At 49.5% G+C, this 17,327-nt stretch overlaps 1 long non-coding RNA gene across 3 annotated transcripts in view; it reads right to left on the bottom strand.

Annotated features, from left to right (window-relative positions):
* The window catches only part of LOC137211828 (uncharacterized), a 121,022-nt gene extending 119,420 nt beyond the window's left edge, over positions 1-1,602 (bottom strand). For 2 of the 3 annotated variants that reach the window (XR_010937233.1, XR_010937236.1), the window contains exon 1: positions 1,399-1,602. This is a non-coding gene — a long non-coding RNA (uncharacterized lncRNA). Of the gene's footprint in view, positions 1-416; positions 843-1,398 lie in introns of those variants that run through there. The other variant, XR_010937232.1, reaches the window with a different exon arrangement.
* Between the last annotated feature and the right edge of the window lie 15,725 nt (positions 1,603-17,327).

The raw sequence follows: 17,327 nt of genomic DNA, 5'->3' as shown, positions 1-17,327 counted from the left end.
ATTTTTACAATAGAAGGTTGAGCCATGAGGGAAAACAAACCCCAGAGAAGTTTAGTTACCTTAAGTTCTTCCAGGAGATCAAGAAATTTAGACATTTTCTATCTTTTGTTTAAAAAGAAAAATTTTTTTTTGGCCTCCCTAATTCCATGAAAAATAAAAAGAATGAAAGAAATTGTGATTGACAGCGCAAAGACCTGGAGTTCAGGAGGCTCAGAGGAATGGGGGTGGGAGTGGAGGGGGTGTGTTTTAGGCTCAAATCAGAACCATTTAAGAAAAGAAAATGACGTGGTTGCAGAATGCAGGTTCTATAAGAACGGCTGGAAAATGAAAATGTCATTTCTTACAGAATTAATCCAATGCTGCACAACTGTTTGAGGATTCCTAAAAGTCCAGGTTGATGCTAATAAAGAGCTTACCTTCTGAAAGAATGGGGTTCAATGTTCCAGTGAGGTCAGGAAAAAGAAAATTAAGAAAAACCAGGCCCGGGAAAGCTGACGACGAGGCTGAGGGCAGGGGACAAAATGCTCAAAGAGCTGCTGAACCTGAAGCCACACCAAGCCAGCGGCGATGCTCAGAAAGGAAGGAGGAACTGCTGACTACAAGTGTCTCCTCCTGGAACAGTAGTGCCCAAAAGCTTTGGCTGGTATCTCTCCAAGTGTGGCCTACCCACCATGCCTTGGGATGGTGTTTGTTAAAATGCAGACTCCTGGGACCCGTCCTTGTCTTCCCGAATTAGAACCTTTCGGAATGAGAAGGTGGAATGTGCATTTTATAACATAGCCCAGGGGCACGTTATTCTCACGTCCCTCTCCAGTGCCCTCTTACGCAGTCGGACAATAAACACCAGGTCCCCGCTGTGTGTGGAGAAACATCCCAGGAGTGGTGTGGATGTGCTGCTCCAGAGCCTCACACCTCACCTGTTCCCCTTCTCACAAGCAAAAAGCAGATTGAAATTGGGCAGATGGTGCATTGCCCAGACGCGGAAGAAGCGTCAAGTCAGAAGCAGGGCGAGAGGGCAGGTTCCCACAAGTATCAGAGAACCTCGGGAGAAAATGCTAAACAGCTGTACCCAGGAGGGAGACGAAGTGGTGGGGCAGGGGAGGACCCCACTTCATGCCAGCGGGCCTGGGCCCTGCCTGCTCCTCTCCGCTACTCTGCCCCTTTCTCCCCCTCTTGGCTCCCCTCTCCCGGCAGAACCTCCCAGTCCCGCCCCAGCACCTGCAGGAGAACCCCAAGACCAGGACGCAGCAGGCTGGCTAACTAGCAAACCAAGAAGGCTGCCGCGGGTCTGGCCTTGACCACTGACTACCTTGTGCCTCCTCAGTTCTCTCAGCAAGAGCCCCCCTCCTCCCTCTCCCCGCTCCGCCCCACCCCCTCCTTTTACCCCCGTTCCCGTACATCTGTGGCCAAGCCCGTGCGTGGCCTTGGAGCCTGCTCTGCGGGATGCGAATCCCTGAGGAGAAAAGTTTCTGGAAAGCAAACAAAAGGCTTTTGTCGGAACCCGAGCCGGGGTGAGGCCGCAGCGGACCTCCCAGCTCGGGGCTGCGACGCCGGGGTCCTCTGTCACAGATGAGGGGCCCTCCTCCTCCCGGGACGCCCTTCCTAGAGAGGTCAGCCCGCCGCTGGCTCCCGGCTCCAGACAGAGTGCGATGCCTGCGCCACCCAGTGGGCGCCACGGGAACTGCACCCCGCGAGCCCGGCTCCCTCCCGCCGCTCACGCTGGACACCGAGACAGTTAAGAACAATGCCTGGCGCCGAGTAGTGCGCGGTGTTAGGTTGCTGTCATTTCTGTGCCAGGAACGAATCCACTTTTAGCGAAAGAAGAGACCGGAATGGCAGTAATATCAACAGCGCGGACGAAGACAGTAACACTACTATTTCGGCGGCGCTTGAAATTTTCCCCAGGGTCACGTTCTGGGCCAGCGGACTCTATCACAGCGCGTGGCAGAAGTGAGAGGTCTGCAGGACTATTACCAGTCTATGTCTTGGGGACCTTGAGGTCCATGTCTTAGAAGCATTCATTTATTCACTGAGCTGCCCTTGTCCTTTAAACTTCAGTCCCTGAAATCCGAAGGAAGCTACCCAGGAAACTGCACCCTCTTCTGCGGCCCGGGGAGCTCTCCTATGGGTCTCGGTGCTTTTTATCTTTTCGCCTCGGAAAAACAAAGGGATATTTTCCGCTGGCAACTTCTCCTACCTGTGGGGGCAGAGAAAGGCTCAGAGAGGGGAAGGGAGGCTTCGGAGAAGGGGAGGGTGTTGTGGATTTCACCTCCTTGCCCTGAGGATGCTGCTTCCAGCCGGGAGGTGATAGAACACCTGAATCCATCGGGCTTGTCCTCCGCCCACCAGCCCTTGACATGGCCCCCTGGCTGATGTGGGAATAGGACAGTGGTACCTGGCAGCCAGAGCAGGACTCCTCCAGCCGACCAGGTCTGCATTCCCACACCTGAGGCTGCCTTGAAACTCTGGATACCTCCCCAGTGGGGTTTGGGAGCCTCACTGAACACCATTTGTAGAAAATCAAGTCATTGTGAAGACATGTGTGTATATATGTACGTATGTATGCTTCCTCACACCAGGTACTTGCATGACTTTCCCCAATACTTGTTCAAGTGTGCCCACATGTCTCCCCAGAGAAATTTCCCCTCACCACCCTAGGACCACAGCCCCTGATCCACCTCCTCTACTCTGGCATTATTCTAGGTAGAACAGGGTAATGGAGGGAACAACTGACTCTCAGAGCCAAGGAAGGGAAGGAAGTTGTAGAAGATGAGGTGTGGCCAAGGGCCAAAACAGGTGGGGTCCTGACAGCCATAGTAAGGGGTGTGACTTATGTTCTGAGTCTGAAAAGGAGGGATGTGATCTGATTTTACATTTTTTTTTTTTTAGCTGCTCTGCATGGCTTGCAGGATCTTAGTTCCCTGACCAGGAACTAAGAAAGCACTAAGGCCTAAGCCCTGGACCACCAGGGTATTACTTTTTTTTTTTTTTTTTCTGATTTACATTTTTTAAAGATCACTCTGGCTGCCATTTGGAGAACTGATGAGGAGAGTATGGCAATAACACGAGCAGGGAGACTGGTTAGGAAGCCATCGGAAGTGACGATGTAGCTTGGCCTAGGCCAGTAGCAATAGAGATGGTGGGAGGAGGTCAGATTTGGGATATGTATCTGAGGGTGGAATGGACAGGAATCGCTGATGGATTTGGATATGATGTGTGAGGGAAAGAGAGAAATAAGGATCCTTTTCAGGGTTTTGTCCTGAGCAACTGGATGGATGACAACTCCTAACATGTACTGTTAGCCAGGCTAACTCTTCTGAACCCTTGGCATATTTTAAAGCCATTACAACTGGACACCAGGGGACTTCCCTGGTGGTGCAGCCAATAAGACTCCATGCTTCCAATGCAGGGGGCCCGGGTTTGATCCTTGGTCAGGGAACTAGATCCCACATACATGCTGTAACTAAGGAGCCCGCCTGCCACAACTAAGGAGCCCATCTGCTGCAACTAAGACTCAGCACAACCAAATGAAAATAAATTTAAAAAAACTTGACAACACTCCTATGAACTAGGTGTTATTATTGTCCCCATTTTACAGAAGAAGAAATTGAGGCACAGAGAGTTTAATCCATTTGCATAGTTTCACATGGCTAGCAAGTGGAAAAGCTCGGATTTGAACGAACTCAGTGTTTAACTACTGCACAGCTCTTCCTCTTTATAAAAAAAGAAGTATGCCATTAACTGTGATAGGGAAGGCTTGGGGAGGAATGGGGTGTTGGGGGAGTATGAATCCAGGGTTCTGGCTTGCATGTGTTCAGAGGAGATGCCTTTCAAACGTCCAAGTTAGGTGTATGACACTGGTCCTGGAGACAGGGAGGGAGCATTTGGGGCTGGAGTACTAACCGTGGCAAGGAGAGAAGAGAGGTCTTGAATGGATGGTGATGGAAACTGATCTTTCAGTGCAGTCCATCAAGCCTTTGGGGCATCAGGAAGGTGTTGAGGAAATTTTGTTCTAGCAGTGCTTGTTTTCTTCTGAAGATGCCATGAAAAGTTCTGACCTTGCTCCAGAAAAACTGCATGTGCACACATGCAACATCTTCCACACAATTTCAGGGTGTCCATGGGCCCTCAGGAGCCATCCATGGGCCATTCTGGTGTTACTGTCAAACCTCCCCTCACCCATCAGCAACAACCAGATGTTACCACATCCCATAGGGTCTGACAGCACCTCTGACCAAGTCTCCACAGGTCCCAGCAGCCTCTCTGGCTGCGTGAGGTGGCAGTTGCACCACTGGAAAAGCAGACTCGCTGGAGGGTAAGAATGGAGTCATTTTGGAATGGCTACGTAGGGCAGAGCTCCTCACCCACCCCTCCACCCCCGCAGGTGTTGCATCTATAAATGTTTGCTTTGGGTACGACCCCATGTGGAATAGGAGGATGTGCCCACACGAAGTCTTTTGCTCTTTCATTCGTCTCTAGGTGATGTTATTAACCTGGATATTCTCTAAGTTTAAAGACAAGAGTAGCTCATCGTGGGCCCTGGAGGCTGTTGCTGTTTGTTTAGGCTGCCCCAGCTTCCAGCACACCTCCTCTTTGGAGGGAACCCCCTTGTGTGAGTCTCGGCAGGAGGCAGGATCCATCAGGCCCTCTGGGAGTTGAAGGCCCAGGTGTTCCCCCATCTCCCCACCCCCACGGAGCTTGTGGGCTCCCCGTCCTGGCCCAGGCAACTGGGGGCTCTGACCTAGGATGGGAAAAGCGCAGGGACAGAAGAGAACTCATCTGGGGCCGTGGCAGCTCGACCAGAAGACCATCTGTGAAGGCAGCGTTCCGTGCCCAGTGGCAGCAGTCCTGGCAGTGGCATCCTAACCGTAGCGTGGCCTCAGCTGGGTCTCCTGCCTTGGGACGTCTCCCCAGTGTGGGTCTCCAGCTTCCCCGCTGATGACATCTGTGTGCATCCCCACATCCACTGAGGAAGCTCCTTCCGTGCTTAAGCTAGTCAGCCAGTTCCCTGCCCCCCGCCACCCGGGCTCTGCTGGAGTGGCTGTGCTGAGCTTTCAGATGCCGTCTCGCTCTGCCTACAGTAATATGTTTGGGGTTCTTCTCCCGGTCCCTGACATTAGGATTCCTAGCCTGTCAAAGCCTTGCTATGCAACGCCTGCCAGATCCCCACCCGTGTCCCTGAATGCCCGTGCCTCACAGGAGGAGGGCTTCTATCCCAGCGAAGCCTCTGCAGGCGAGAGCCCCTATGTAGGTAGCAGCCAGCCCCCATCATAAAGGTTATAACTACCGCTGTCATGTCCCAGGGACAATGCTTTGACATTCCTGGCTCTATATGAGTCATCAAACCTCCCAGTCTCATGTCCCTGATATTTTTTTCTGACTTCACAAGACCAGCTGAGACTGGTAGTCCTCCTCCCAAGGAAGGCTGCAAGCCTCCAAGTCGGAGACTACGCTGGGAGGCCCCCAGCTTCTCCTGAGTGGGGCCTGGGCTGTGGCTGGTGATGGCTGGGTCAGGATAGAGATGTCACAGTTTTTCCAAAGGCAGCAGATGACTGCAGGGTCCTCGGCACTGTGCTGGAATATACCATCCTTTTTGAGAAGGAAGGAAACCCAGCAGCTTCCGATTCACGACTGTGTCCTCCTGCAGACAGTATGCAGCTGAGGTGTCCAGTCGTAGTGTCTGTATGCTGGGCTCACATCTCGTGGCCACTGCCCCACCCACGGGCTGGGCAGAGCTTCCCTGGTACATGCTACTCACGGCCCCAAGGATTGTTGAAACCCCGAAACACTTCCATCCTGGGAGGTAAACAGCTGCTCCTCTGAGCCCACCCCCCAACCCAACTGTGACCTGCCCATCATTACCCTGGTCCTCCCCCAAGACCCCACAGACCTCCCCATAACCCAGCAACTGGAGGGTCACAGCTGGCACAGACGCAGGGTTGGGCTGGTGGTTAAATATTTTGGGTATCACCCCGGCCCTCAGGGGTTCTCAGAGCCCATTTTCTCCTGACGTGTCTCCAGTCACCACCCACACGACTGCGCAGTCCCACTACTTCTCACCCCCAAACTAATAGCCAGCCTGTCTTCCTCACCTGCTTCAAGTCCTTCCTTCTCCAGGGAACTGTCCTGATCCCATAGGCCACGGATCTTGCCCTCATACCCACATCACACTGCCTTCCTCCAGGCTCATATGGACCCAAGGACCATATGAAGATCCTTGAGAGTCTTAAACTTATCCTTGCCCAGTTGACGGGATATAGATTCCTGTCTTATTGTTACCTGGGGGCAGGTAAGTGATGCCAGGACCTCTTGGGCCAGGGCCAAAGAGGGGAAGGTCCCAGGAAGGCCAGGACATAGCGAGTAGGACTGGCCTGAGAAGGGAAGCTCTTGAGAGAGGCCAAGCCGGAAGAACTCCAGGGCTAGGAGCCGTGAACAAGGCTGAGCCGGCCAGCGGTCAGAGCAGGTACACACGGGTGGGGCTGAGGCAAGCGGAAGGTCAAAGGGTGGGTCACACTCAGAGTGGAATGAGGCAGAGCAGAAGGAGGTGTGGTAGGTGATCAGCTGAGTCTCAACCCCTGCATGGGGGTGGGGCTTGGGCCTTGCTCTGCGCCACGGTGGATACCTGGGAATGGAACTTTGGAAACTCGAATCACATTTTCCCATAATGTGACATGATTGCTTAGAAACTACCTTCCTCAGCTGCCAGGGATCAGTGGCTTCTGACACAGACTTCATTTTTTCGTTCCATATATTTTTAATTGGTGTATAATTGCTCTACAGTGTTGTGTTAGTTTCTGCTGTACAACAGAGTGAATCAGCTGTATGTATACATGCATCCCCTCCCTCGTGGGCCTCCCTCCCACGATGACTTTAAATCTCTCTGTTCCCTGTCAGTTAGCTAGCTGAACTTTCTACGGTGGCACCGAGGAAGGTCAACATTCAGCGCCAGACCCAGGTCCCGAGGGAGGGATGTCGTTGCCGTGGAGATGGAATCTGGGCTTGGCGCTGCTGGCTTGGCCGCTGGGTGTTCCTGGGGTTGACTCACAGCCCAGCCCAGAGCAGGAGGACATCCTTGTGGACCCCAAACCTTTCCTTCCCCAGCTTGAGCCAGACCATGACTTCTGCTGGCCAGCTCTTTACCCTTGGTACCTGCTACGTGCCACCAAAACCTGGAGCCCCGGGAGCCCACAGCCAAGCCCACAGGAGCCAACCTTTGGCCTCCTTGGATCTCAGCCACACCCCAAAGACCCAGAGAAAAGTGACTCAGGTTGGACACAGTGGCTCCCAATGACCTCAAGTGACTCAAAGACAACAGAATGAAGTTGACACCCGGTGTTTCACTTACCAGCTCGCTTTGTCATTTAGCCGGCAGTGACTGCCATCATTACCCAGCAGGTTTATCCAGCTATTTAAATGTGGGCAGGCTGGCTAAAATCCTCTCACTCTGGCTGCGTGTCAGGATCAGTCACCTGGGGGAGCTTTGGCAATCGCTGAAGCCTCGGGCCTCCTGCAGAGATTTAATGGGGCCAGGGTGGAATCCTGTGCATCTGTGTGTTTCCAGAGCTTTCCAGGTGATTCGAATGTGCAGCCAGGTTTGAAACCCATGACTCTAACATTTGATTCTGTTGGGGAGAAGGATGCTAAACTGACATACTATTTCCACCCCCAACACGGCCGTGACCACATCTGCAGCCTGGTCCATGCCCTCGGCTGGTGGGCCTCTGGTGTGAACTGAGCTATGCTCATTTCTGACCCATAATTCTTTTTTTTTTTTTGGCCACACAGCATGGCATGTGGGATCCTAGTTCCCCAACCAGGGATCGAACCTGCGCCCCCTGCGGTGGAAGCACAGAGTCTTAACCACTGGACCGTCAGGGAAGTCCCCCATAATTGTCTCTGTATCCAATTCTTTCTCCTTCAGTTTTCAAAACGTTTATGTTTCTGCTTCATTCTCTGGACTGTGAGTTGAGAGTCTCATTCTATAGAACACTTCTGAAGGCAAATTATTACGTTACAAAAAAATCTAGTCATGGGAAAGTAAGTTGAGAAGGAAACAAGAAACGTCAGCTTATTGTTCTTAGACAGTTACGGATCCTTTACCTACACTCTGTTTTGTTTTGCTTATATGTTTTTCTTACATCAACACTTTGTTATAAATCTTTTGTTTGTCTGTCTTAGCTTTTTAATTTTTGAGACTTTTGAACATACACCAAAGTAGACAGAATGCTATGATGAGCTATCACACACCCGTCAAACCCCAGCAACGTCCAAACTGGCCCCATCCCCCCCACTCTCAACAATTTAGCCCGTCTTCTGTTATTCTGAAGCAAATCCCAGATATCATACTATTTCATCTGTAAAAGTCTTAGTAAATCACTCAGAAAGAACTCTTTTTGTATCGTAACCAGTAATTCCTGGTGTTCGAATTCCCCAATTGTCTCAAAATTATCATAAATGGATTTTTAGAAAAACAGTTTGAATCAGGGTTTAAATAAGGTTCACCTGTTGCAATTGGCTGCTATAACTTTTGTTTTAATCTATAGGTTACTCCTGTCTTTTTTTTTTTTTCCTCTCTCAATTTGTTTGTTGAAGACACTGGGTTGCTTATTCTGTAGATTTGTCCACAATCTAGATTTTGCTGATAACCTTCCTATGGTGTAATTTTACAGGATCTCTGTCCCTATTTTTCCTGTAAATTGGTACTTGGATCTAGAGCTTAATCATATTCAGGTTTGGTTGCAGTAGTGGGATATTTTTCCAACAGGACGCACCTGATGTCTGTTTGTCTCTTTCCGTGATATTAGATGCTGCAGATTCAATGCCTGAATCTTTTGAAATATCACTCTTTCAAAATAGTCATATCTGATTCTATCATTTTCTCCTTCATAGAAGTATTCCTACTTATAAATAAAGGAGGAATAATAGAATCAGATATTACTGTTTATCTACTGTTTGACACCCAGGATAATTGCTTGATTTCCTCTCTTTATTTACCATTTTCAAAACAATGAATTGCTTTCTTACCATCCTCCAATAGTGAACAATCAGAGTTTAGTTTAGTTTTTAGTATTACTATGAATTCATGGATTTTTAACACATTTGATGTGTTTCAATTCGTTGCAGTTAATATTCTTACTGATGCTCAAGTGGCCCCATTTTTTTTTTTTTTTTTTTTTTTTTTGCGGTACGCGGGCCTATGGCTCACGGGTCTAGCTGCTCCGCGGCATGTGGGATCCTCCCGGACCGGGGCACGAACCCGTGTCCCCTGCATCGGCAGGCGGACTCTCAACCACTGCGCCACCAGGGAAGCCCAAGTGGCCCCATTTTGATCAGCGGGAGTCTCTTCCAGTTGGCTCCTGAATCTTTTAAACATTACTTGAGAAGACTTGTACATTTTCTGCTTAGACCTAGAATCAGCCATTTCTCCCAAAGCTCTGATGCCTTTCGGTGGGAAATGGTATTTGGAGACCTCACTTTGGACATGCAAAGTTGACATATTCTTTTATCTGACCAAAGTGTTCCCAGATTTCAGTTTCTCTATCCTGGTCTTAGAGTTAGAGTAGGTATTGGCTTTAGTTCTGAGGCCACTAGCACTGAATCCACAAATGCTGATGCTCACTAGGTGGGGAGAGACAAAGACAGTCGTAAGGTGTAGGCAGCAGGTAGAGGGGGAGGCAGGTGGGGGAAACCTTCTAGACCAGCGGTCCCCAACCTTTTTGGCACCAGGGACCAGTTTCATGTAAGACAATTTTTCCACGGCCAGGGCGGCGTGTTGGGAACCCCTGTTCTAGAGCAGTGTTTCTCAAATCTTAATGTGCGTGCGAATTACCTGGCGATCTTGTTGAAAGGCAGTCTGATTTAGCAGGTCCGCGGGGCATGAAATGTTGCACATCTAAAAAGCCTCCGAGGGATACAGGGATGCTTGTCCACAGTCGCACTCTGAGCGGCCAGGCTCTACAAGCAATAAGCAGTAAGTGGGATATCAGCACTAAATGCTAAAGGAGCTCAGAGCAGGGGTGAGGGAGCCGCCATAGAGGAGGTGGCATTTTTGCTGTGACTTTTTTTAAAAATCAGGAGCCACAGCAACAGAGAAGTGGCATCTTCACTTTTAAATTAAAAAAAATTATTATTAAGGTATAACATTCATAGATCGAAGGGAACAAATCATAAGTGTACCGCTTGATCCAGTTTTTGAGATAAAATTCACACACCATAAAATTCACCCCTTTGAAGTATACACTTCAGTCATCTTTCATACAGTCACAGAGTTGTATAACCATTGCCACTAACTAATTCCAGAACATTCTCAACATACCCCCAAAGAAATCCCATATCCATTAGCACTCATTCTCCACTTCCCCCTCCCCCAGACCCCAGCAATCACTAATCTACAATATTTTCTATCTCGGTGGATTTGCCTGTTCTGGACTTTTCCTATTAATAAAATCATACTATTATATATATAGTCTTTTGTGACTGGCTTCTTTCACTAAGCATAATGTTTTCAAGGACCATTCATGCTGTAGCATGTATCAGTACATCATTCCTTTTTATGGTTGAGTAATATACCATGGTATGGCTGGGTCACATTTTGTTTGTCATTCATCACGAGCTGATAGACATTTGGGTTATTTCTCTCTTTTAGCTGTTATGAATAATGCTGCTATAAACACTCACACACATGTTTTCTGTGTAGCACATATTTTCGATTCTTTGGGGTGTATACCTAGGAGTGGAACTGCTGGGTCATAATGGTAACTCCATTAAATTTTTGAGGAACTGCCGAACTGTCTTCCAAAGCAGCTGCACCATCTAACATCTGCAGTTTGATGCATAAATTTTTATACATAGCACACACCCATATCGCCACCACCCAGATGAAGAAATAGGATGTTATCAGCACTCTAGAACCCTCCCCTGACTGAACCTCTAGTTTGACCTCTGTCACCATTGATGGCTGGGACTTTGAGAGGTAGAACTGGGGAAACATTTCCACAACGAACCAGGCAGGGCTTTAAATCCAGCTTTAAATCCTTCCATGTGGACAGGTACGCACCTCTTCCTGTTGTACCAAGGCCTGGTGAGCAAAGAGGTTTCCTCCCTCCTCACCTCACTTCCTGCACAGCCAGTGGACCCTTTCAGAGGAATAACAAGTGGCAGGTTTGGGATCCTCTGGGAGCCTCGGGAGCAGCTGAAGTGAGGAAGCAATGTGCCTGATGCCCAAGATGCATTCTGAAGGACAACTTCAGCCCGAAGCACCCTGGTTAAGCCTGCTGTGTGGCCCGTGGCTGCGATGGAGGAGTCTGCCTTTGCAATGGTCCTGTCACCATCCTCCCTGCCCCCTTAGTGTCCCCTTACCTCCCACCAGCAGGCCCTCCAGACCCCAGCCCGCCCATAGCCGCCGAGGCAGGACTTTCTGAGCAGGTCTCTGGCCATCAGGGAACCGTGCAGGGCAGCGGGCAGCACAGCCTTCTGTTCTGCGGCCAGAATCTGCAGAGTGTGCTCGGCCAAGCGATGCTCCCGGGAGGTGGCCCTTGCAGAGGCAGGCCTGGTGCTGCCACAGTGAGGCCCCGGCCCCGGGAGGCCCTTTCTCCTACCTCAGTGGTTCTCCTGCATCCAGCCCTGCAGTCCATCCTTTTCCCCTAAACTGGCCTTCTCCCTCTGGCCTTCTCCCAGCACACACAGGGAATCACACACACGCACACACACACACACACACACACACACACACACACACACACATACACACGCACTCAAAACTGCTCAGAGAGATTAATCTCTGACCTGCAAATCTTTTATTGCCAATGACCTTTCCATACTAGCACCCACCCCCGCCCTGGAAGTCCCTCCTGCCAGCTCCTCTAAGAGACTGTGTGAGACACCCCTTGGCAGGTGCTCCGGCCTTTCTCTCAAAATACCACCCCCGACACAAACAGCCTGAAATTGTCACGTCCCTCCAGCCCACTGTCTGGGAATCTACCACTCAGAGGTGAATTTGGGTAATCTTGAAAAGATACACATGTCCCTGGGAGGATCAATCTGCCATATATCAGGGTGCGTTAGCTTAATGGATTACTCAGCTGCCAACACGGAGCTGAGAAGGGCAGCTGCAGGCCTGGGGGTGTGGACGGGGAGTGGAGGGGTAGAAAACTCTGGAGCATGGCCTCCACGACGGGCAGCGTGGGCTGGGGCGTGCTGCAGGAGCTCTGGGAGTGCCCCATGCAGTCCAGGGCTCTGGAGAGGCTAAGTCCCAAGTCAGGGTCTAGAAAGGGAAATGGGAGGAAGCCAAAACGAACTTTTTAAGGTTCCATATTTTATATGCACCAGGCAGGGGTTGGAAGCCAAACTGCCTTCCTCTTCCCCGGGGTCCCCTCGCTCTTCCCACACTTTCTTTCCTCTCCTCCACGCTACCCTTCCCCTATTTCTTTCCTCTGACCCTAGAACAGAAAGTAATCTCATTAGTTCTCTGATTTGAAAGTCTTTAGGGGGCTAGCCTTAGAATCTAACTATTGTTATGCCACCACTTTTTGGGAAAATTGCATGGTCTAGCCCTGTGCCTGGCTCAGCAGGTGCTCGACCAATGCTGGTTAAGTAAATAAGGGAGTAAAGGAAAGTCACTTCATTGTGAATCCCAAATGCCAGACTGGGCGGTGGCCTTTTGGAACCGATCCCTATGTGGGTGATCACTGGCTTGCCGGTGGGCACAGATCAGAGGTGTCAGGTGTCCTGGGCTCCCACAAGATTCCAAAGATGAAGCTGGGGTGGGACCCGGGACCCAGATCCCTAATCTTGTGTGATTTCCTTCCTTGTGTCTTGTGCAGCTTTTCCTCTGGAGAGGTCAGTGGGGCAGGGACTGATGGGGTCACAGTGCCCTCTGCTGGTCAGTTTTCGTAGTCGGTTTTTACATACTTGGGTTTACATTTATGTTTACTCTTGTTTTGAATGGGCTTGGGAGAGGCTGGAAGGGTGGGTTTCTGGTTTTATTCCAGGCCCACTCTTCATGAATGTCAAGACTGAAGGTGGCGCTCAGTGATAAAAATAGATGTCAGGGTGGGCTCCCAGGCATTAATAATTTAATTGACAGTAGGTTTATATTTTTTTTGCAGTACGCGGGCCTCTCACTGTTGTGGCCTCTCCCGTTGTGGTGCACCGGCTCCAGCCGAACAGATTCCGACCGCTATGGCTCACGGGCCCAGCCGCTCCGCGAAATATGGAATCTTCCTGGACCGGGGTACGAACCCGTGTGCCCTGGATCGGCAGGCAGACGCTCAACCACTGCGCCACCAGGGAAGCCCTGACAGTACATTTTGTTTCTGTTTTAACAACCTCCCTGGCCCGAGTGCCTAAGTGTCAGGTGGAACTAGCTTCTGCTTCAGTCTCAGTGCTGCATCTCTGATGCCAATGGGTTCTCTCACATGCTTTTAAGAGGCACGGGTCTGGTTTTCCCTGAGTGAGCTGAGAGACCTTCCTCCAAGAAAGAGAAGCAACAGTGCCCACAGGAGGACTGGCTCCTGGACAGAGGTGGCATTGAGTTTTCCCTCCTCATCACGAACCTTGGTTCCCCCCAAAGCCCAGCAGATACTAAAGAGCTCCTGGGTCGAGGGGTAGCAGGCAGGAGAACCACCCACAGGGGTAAAGAACCCAAGGCCACTAACCCAAACTGCGGCAGCCCCTTGCTCAATGAAGCCCCCTATCTTCCATACACCTGCTGGCCCAGCATAGAGCACTGCTTCTCAGACTACAATGGACACTGGAGTCACCTGAGAAGTCTTGTTAAAATGCAGGTCCTGATTCAGGAGGCCTGGCATATAGCCTGAGACTCTGCATTTCTAACAGGCTCCCAGGTAATGCCAATGCTGCTGGCCCAGGGACACACGGGGAGATTCTGACATCAGAATGCTCGGGTTCAAACTCCAGCTCTGCCACTTATTCTGTGACCTCAGACAGATTACTTTCATTACCTTCTCTCTCTGAGCCTGTTTCAACCTATACAAAATAGGGAGGATGACCATTTAAATGACTTCATAGAAAGACAGACAGAATGATTTCATGCGGTAATCGTAAGAATAAAATGAAACAGTGCAGGTGAAGATCTTAGTGCAGAGCCTGCAGTGCCCAGTACATGGCAAATATCTTTATACCCATGTGTCCGTTCAGCAAGTCCCTGTCAACTCCCTGCTATGCACTTGGCACTGCCCTGGGCCCTGCCGTAGAGCAGTGACGGAAACACAATCTCTGCTCTCAAGGAACTCACATCCGAGCAGAAGAAGACAGACCACAAGTGAAATGGATAGTATGTAAGTCGGTGCTAAGTGAGTTGGAGAGGAAAATAAAGCAGAGTAAAGAGGATAAGGAACGCTGGAGGTGGGGATATTGTTGTTTGTACAAATGGGGAAAGTGCCACTGAGAAGGTAACTTTGAGGTGACGGCCACACGGATAGCTGAGGAAGTGGGCAGGAATGTCTGTGAGTGCAAAGGCCCTGAGGCAAGAGTGTACACGGTATGTGTGAAGAAGAACAAAGAAGCCAGTGTGGCTAGAGCCCAGAAAGTAAGGGGGAGAATAGTATGTGAGTGTGAAGGTAGCAGGGTTGATGCCACAGGCCATTGCAAGTATCAACTTTGGATCCTGCTCTGAGAGAAATGGGCGAACACTGGAAATTCTGAGCATAAGAGCAACGAGATCTAAGTGACATTCTAAAAGGACAAGTTTGGCTTGTTGGGGATAGACTGCAGGGGCTCCTTCTCTACTCCAGACCACTGTAATTCCTCAGAGGAGAGAGGAGTGTGCAGAGACCCCTGGTAGCAGTGGTGGGAGAATACGTATCGAATAAGGGTCACTCATGGGTAAAAACATAAAGCCATTTTCATTTTGTTTTCTATTGTCCTTTTAAATTGTCCTTTTAGTGGTGTTAATTCGTCCCCTTCCTCTGGATGAACACATAGCCAGGGCATGACTTCACTGGCCACTCCCAGGAAAGAGAAAGGTCCAAGGTGCTTCCCATCAGAAAGGATTTGGGGAGATCTTACCTGACTTTGTTCGTAAGGGTCCTTCCTGGGCCACCTTTCTCTTCCTTAAAAAAAGAAAAATGTTATTAGTTTTATTATACAAACAATGCATGTTCCTTGTAGAAACTTTAGAGATTATAGATAGGCACAAAGTATGACATAAATTGTCATAATCCTACTACTCAGAGAAAACCACTGCTGTTACTCTATCCTTGTATATATCCTTCTAAGTATTTTCAGTTCATGCAGGCCTCCCTATGTGCACACACACAAACACACACACCAAATTTTTACCAAAAATGGGTTTATACTTTATTTCATAACTTGCTTTTTTTCATTTAACATTATATCATTAACGTTTCTTGATGGCATTAAATATATTTCAACAACATATTATTCTTAATATCAGTGGAGCATTCCATTTTATAGATGTGCCACAATTTATTTAACCAACTGGTGTCCACTTATGTTGTTTCTGATTTTTAAATATGTATATCATAAATGACTCCATGATGAGTATCCTTATAACTAAATCCTAGTGACCATCTGTAATGTTTTCCCATCTTTTAAAGCATCTGATATGTATCACTTAATTGCCCTCAGAAATATTGTATGGATTAGACTCATATTGGAGTTGCTCATCTCCCCACAAACTCATCATCCATAAAAAAAAAAAAAACCTTCTTGGTCACGTTTAAAAGCTGATATTGATAAAAAAGTGTCAGGTGGGCAGAACCTTGCACCATTCTGCTCCATCACCTGCTGAAGGCATATTCTTCACCTTCTGAGTTCTCTAGAGTTGGAATTGGGGTTGGGCTTTCAGACTCATTGTTCATTCTCCAGAAGTGAGATTTTTTTTTTTTTCCTGGTACGCGGGCCTCTCACTGTTGTGGCCTCTCCCGTGGTGGAGCACAGGCTCCGGACGCGCAGGCTCAGCGGCCATGGCTCACAGGCCTAGCCGGTCCGCGGCATGTGGGATCTTCCCGGACCGGGGCACGAACCTGCGTCTCCTGCATCGGCAGGCGGACTCTCAACCACTGCGCCACCAGGGAAGCCCCAGAAGTGAGATTTGATTTCTGTTTGGTTGTGTTTTGATCTAATATAGAGGGAAGTACCAAAGAGTCCCATTGATCACACGTATAGGAGGGTAAATGACCTTTCAAATACTGAAGGGGGTTCAGGGAGGCTCTAGGGGTCCCTGGAGCCAGACAGGGCAACTCCCCTTAGGAAGATGGGTGGGTAACCCATTGTCATGGAAATGGATATACTCAGACCTGTTGCATCTGAGAGAGATGGGGCTCCCGTCTGTGGTGGTGGACACCTGAGCCCATCCTCACCCACCTTTTGGGGCTGGCTGCGGCCTGTGACCGAGAGAAGGGAAGCTGTGAGTGGGGGTCATGCCAGGGCCCAGGGCAGTGATGGGAATGGATGACACAGCCTGGCCTCCTCCTGGGCCCAGCCCTGCCTGCCTGATGGCTGCTAAATGACGCACCCTCCTGTTTCTCTGGTGACTGCTTGAGTCAGGGCCTGGGGCTGCAGCACCTGTTACCTGCGCGTGAGCTAGGGTAAGCCGCTTACCCCTCACCTGCTGGAATCAGACACCGAGGTTACAGGGTGGGATGCTGTGTTACAAGGGACCACTCTGTACTCTAGAACAGGCAGTCCCAATCCCCATACCATTTTTATAATTTCTTGTTGATTGATTTCCTAATATACACATCCTTCCTCCTCTCAGAACATTTATTTTTTAAAATCGGAGTAGATCAAAATTCATTTTATTGCAGACCTGGTTCTGACTGGAGGCGGGATGGAGAATTGAAGCCTTTTAATCTGAAAAACACAGTTCTGACCTCATCATCATTGTTCTCAGAGCAATTTTTTTTAAAGAATTGAATTCCTCTGCATGTGCTCTCATCTAACTCTCATTACACCCCCTTTGAATTAGGTGTGGTTATGCCCTCTTCACCCACTTTGAATTAGGTGTGGTTATGCCCACGTTCCAGATGGAAAAGCAATCTGAGAGGTGAAGTGACTTACCTGCGACCACGCCACTGATTCATGTCCAGATCCAGCTGACTGCCTTCTATCTCATCTTATTGCCCTTGGAAATACAGCTAGCCCCAGAGAGCCACAGAGCACTGGCCCAGGAGTCAGAAAACCTGGGTTCTGGTCCTGGCTTTGCTATAAATGGGCTGTGTGCCTGAGGGTACCTCACTGCACCTCTCTGGGCCTCAGAATCCTCACTGTAAATTGAAGAGATTTGACCAATCTCTGACATTCCTTCTAACCGTGGGGCCTCAGCTCAGGCTTGTTAGGTGGAA

Source organism: Pseudorca crassidens, chromosome 2 (assembly GCF_039906515.1).
Source record: "Pseudorca crassidens isolate mPseCra1 chromosome 2, mPseCra1.hap1, whole genome shotgun sequence".
Lineage (NCBI taxonomy): Eukaryota > Metazoa > Chordata > Mammalia > Artiodactyla > Delphinidae > Pseudorca > Pseudorca crassidens.
This window is presented reverse-complemented; position numbering and strand designations above follow the sequence as displayed.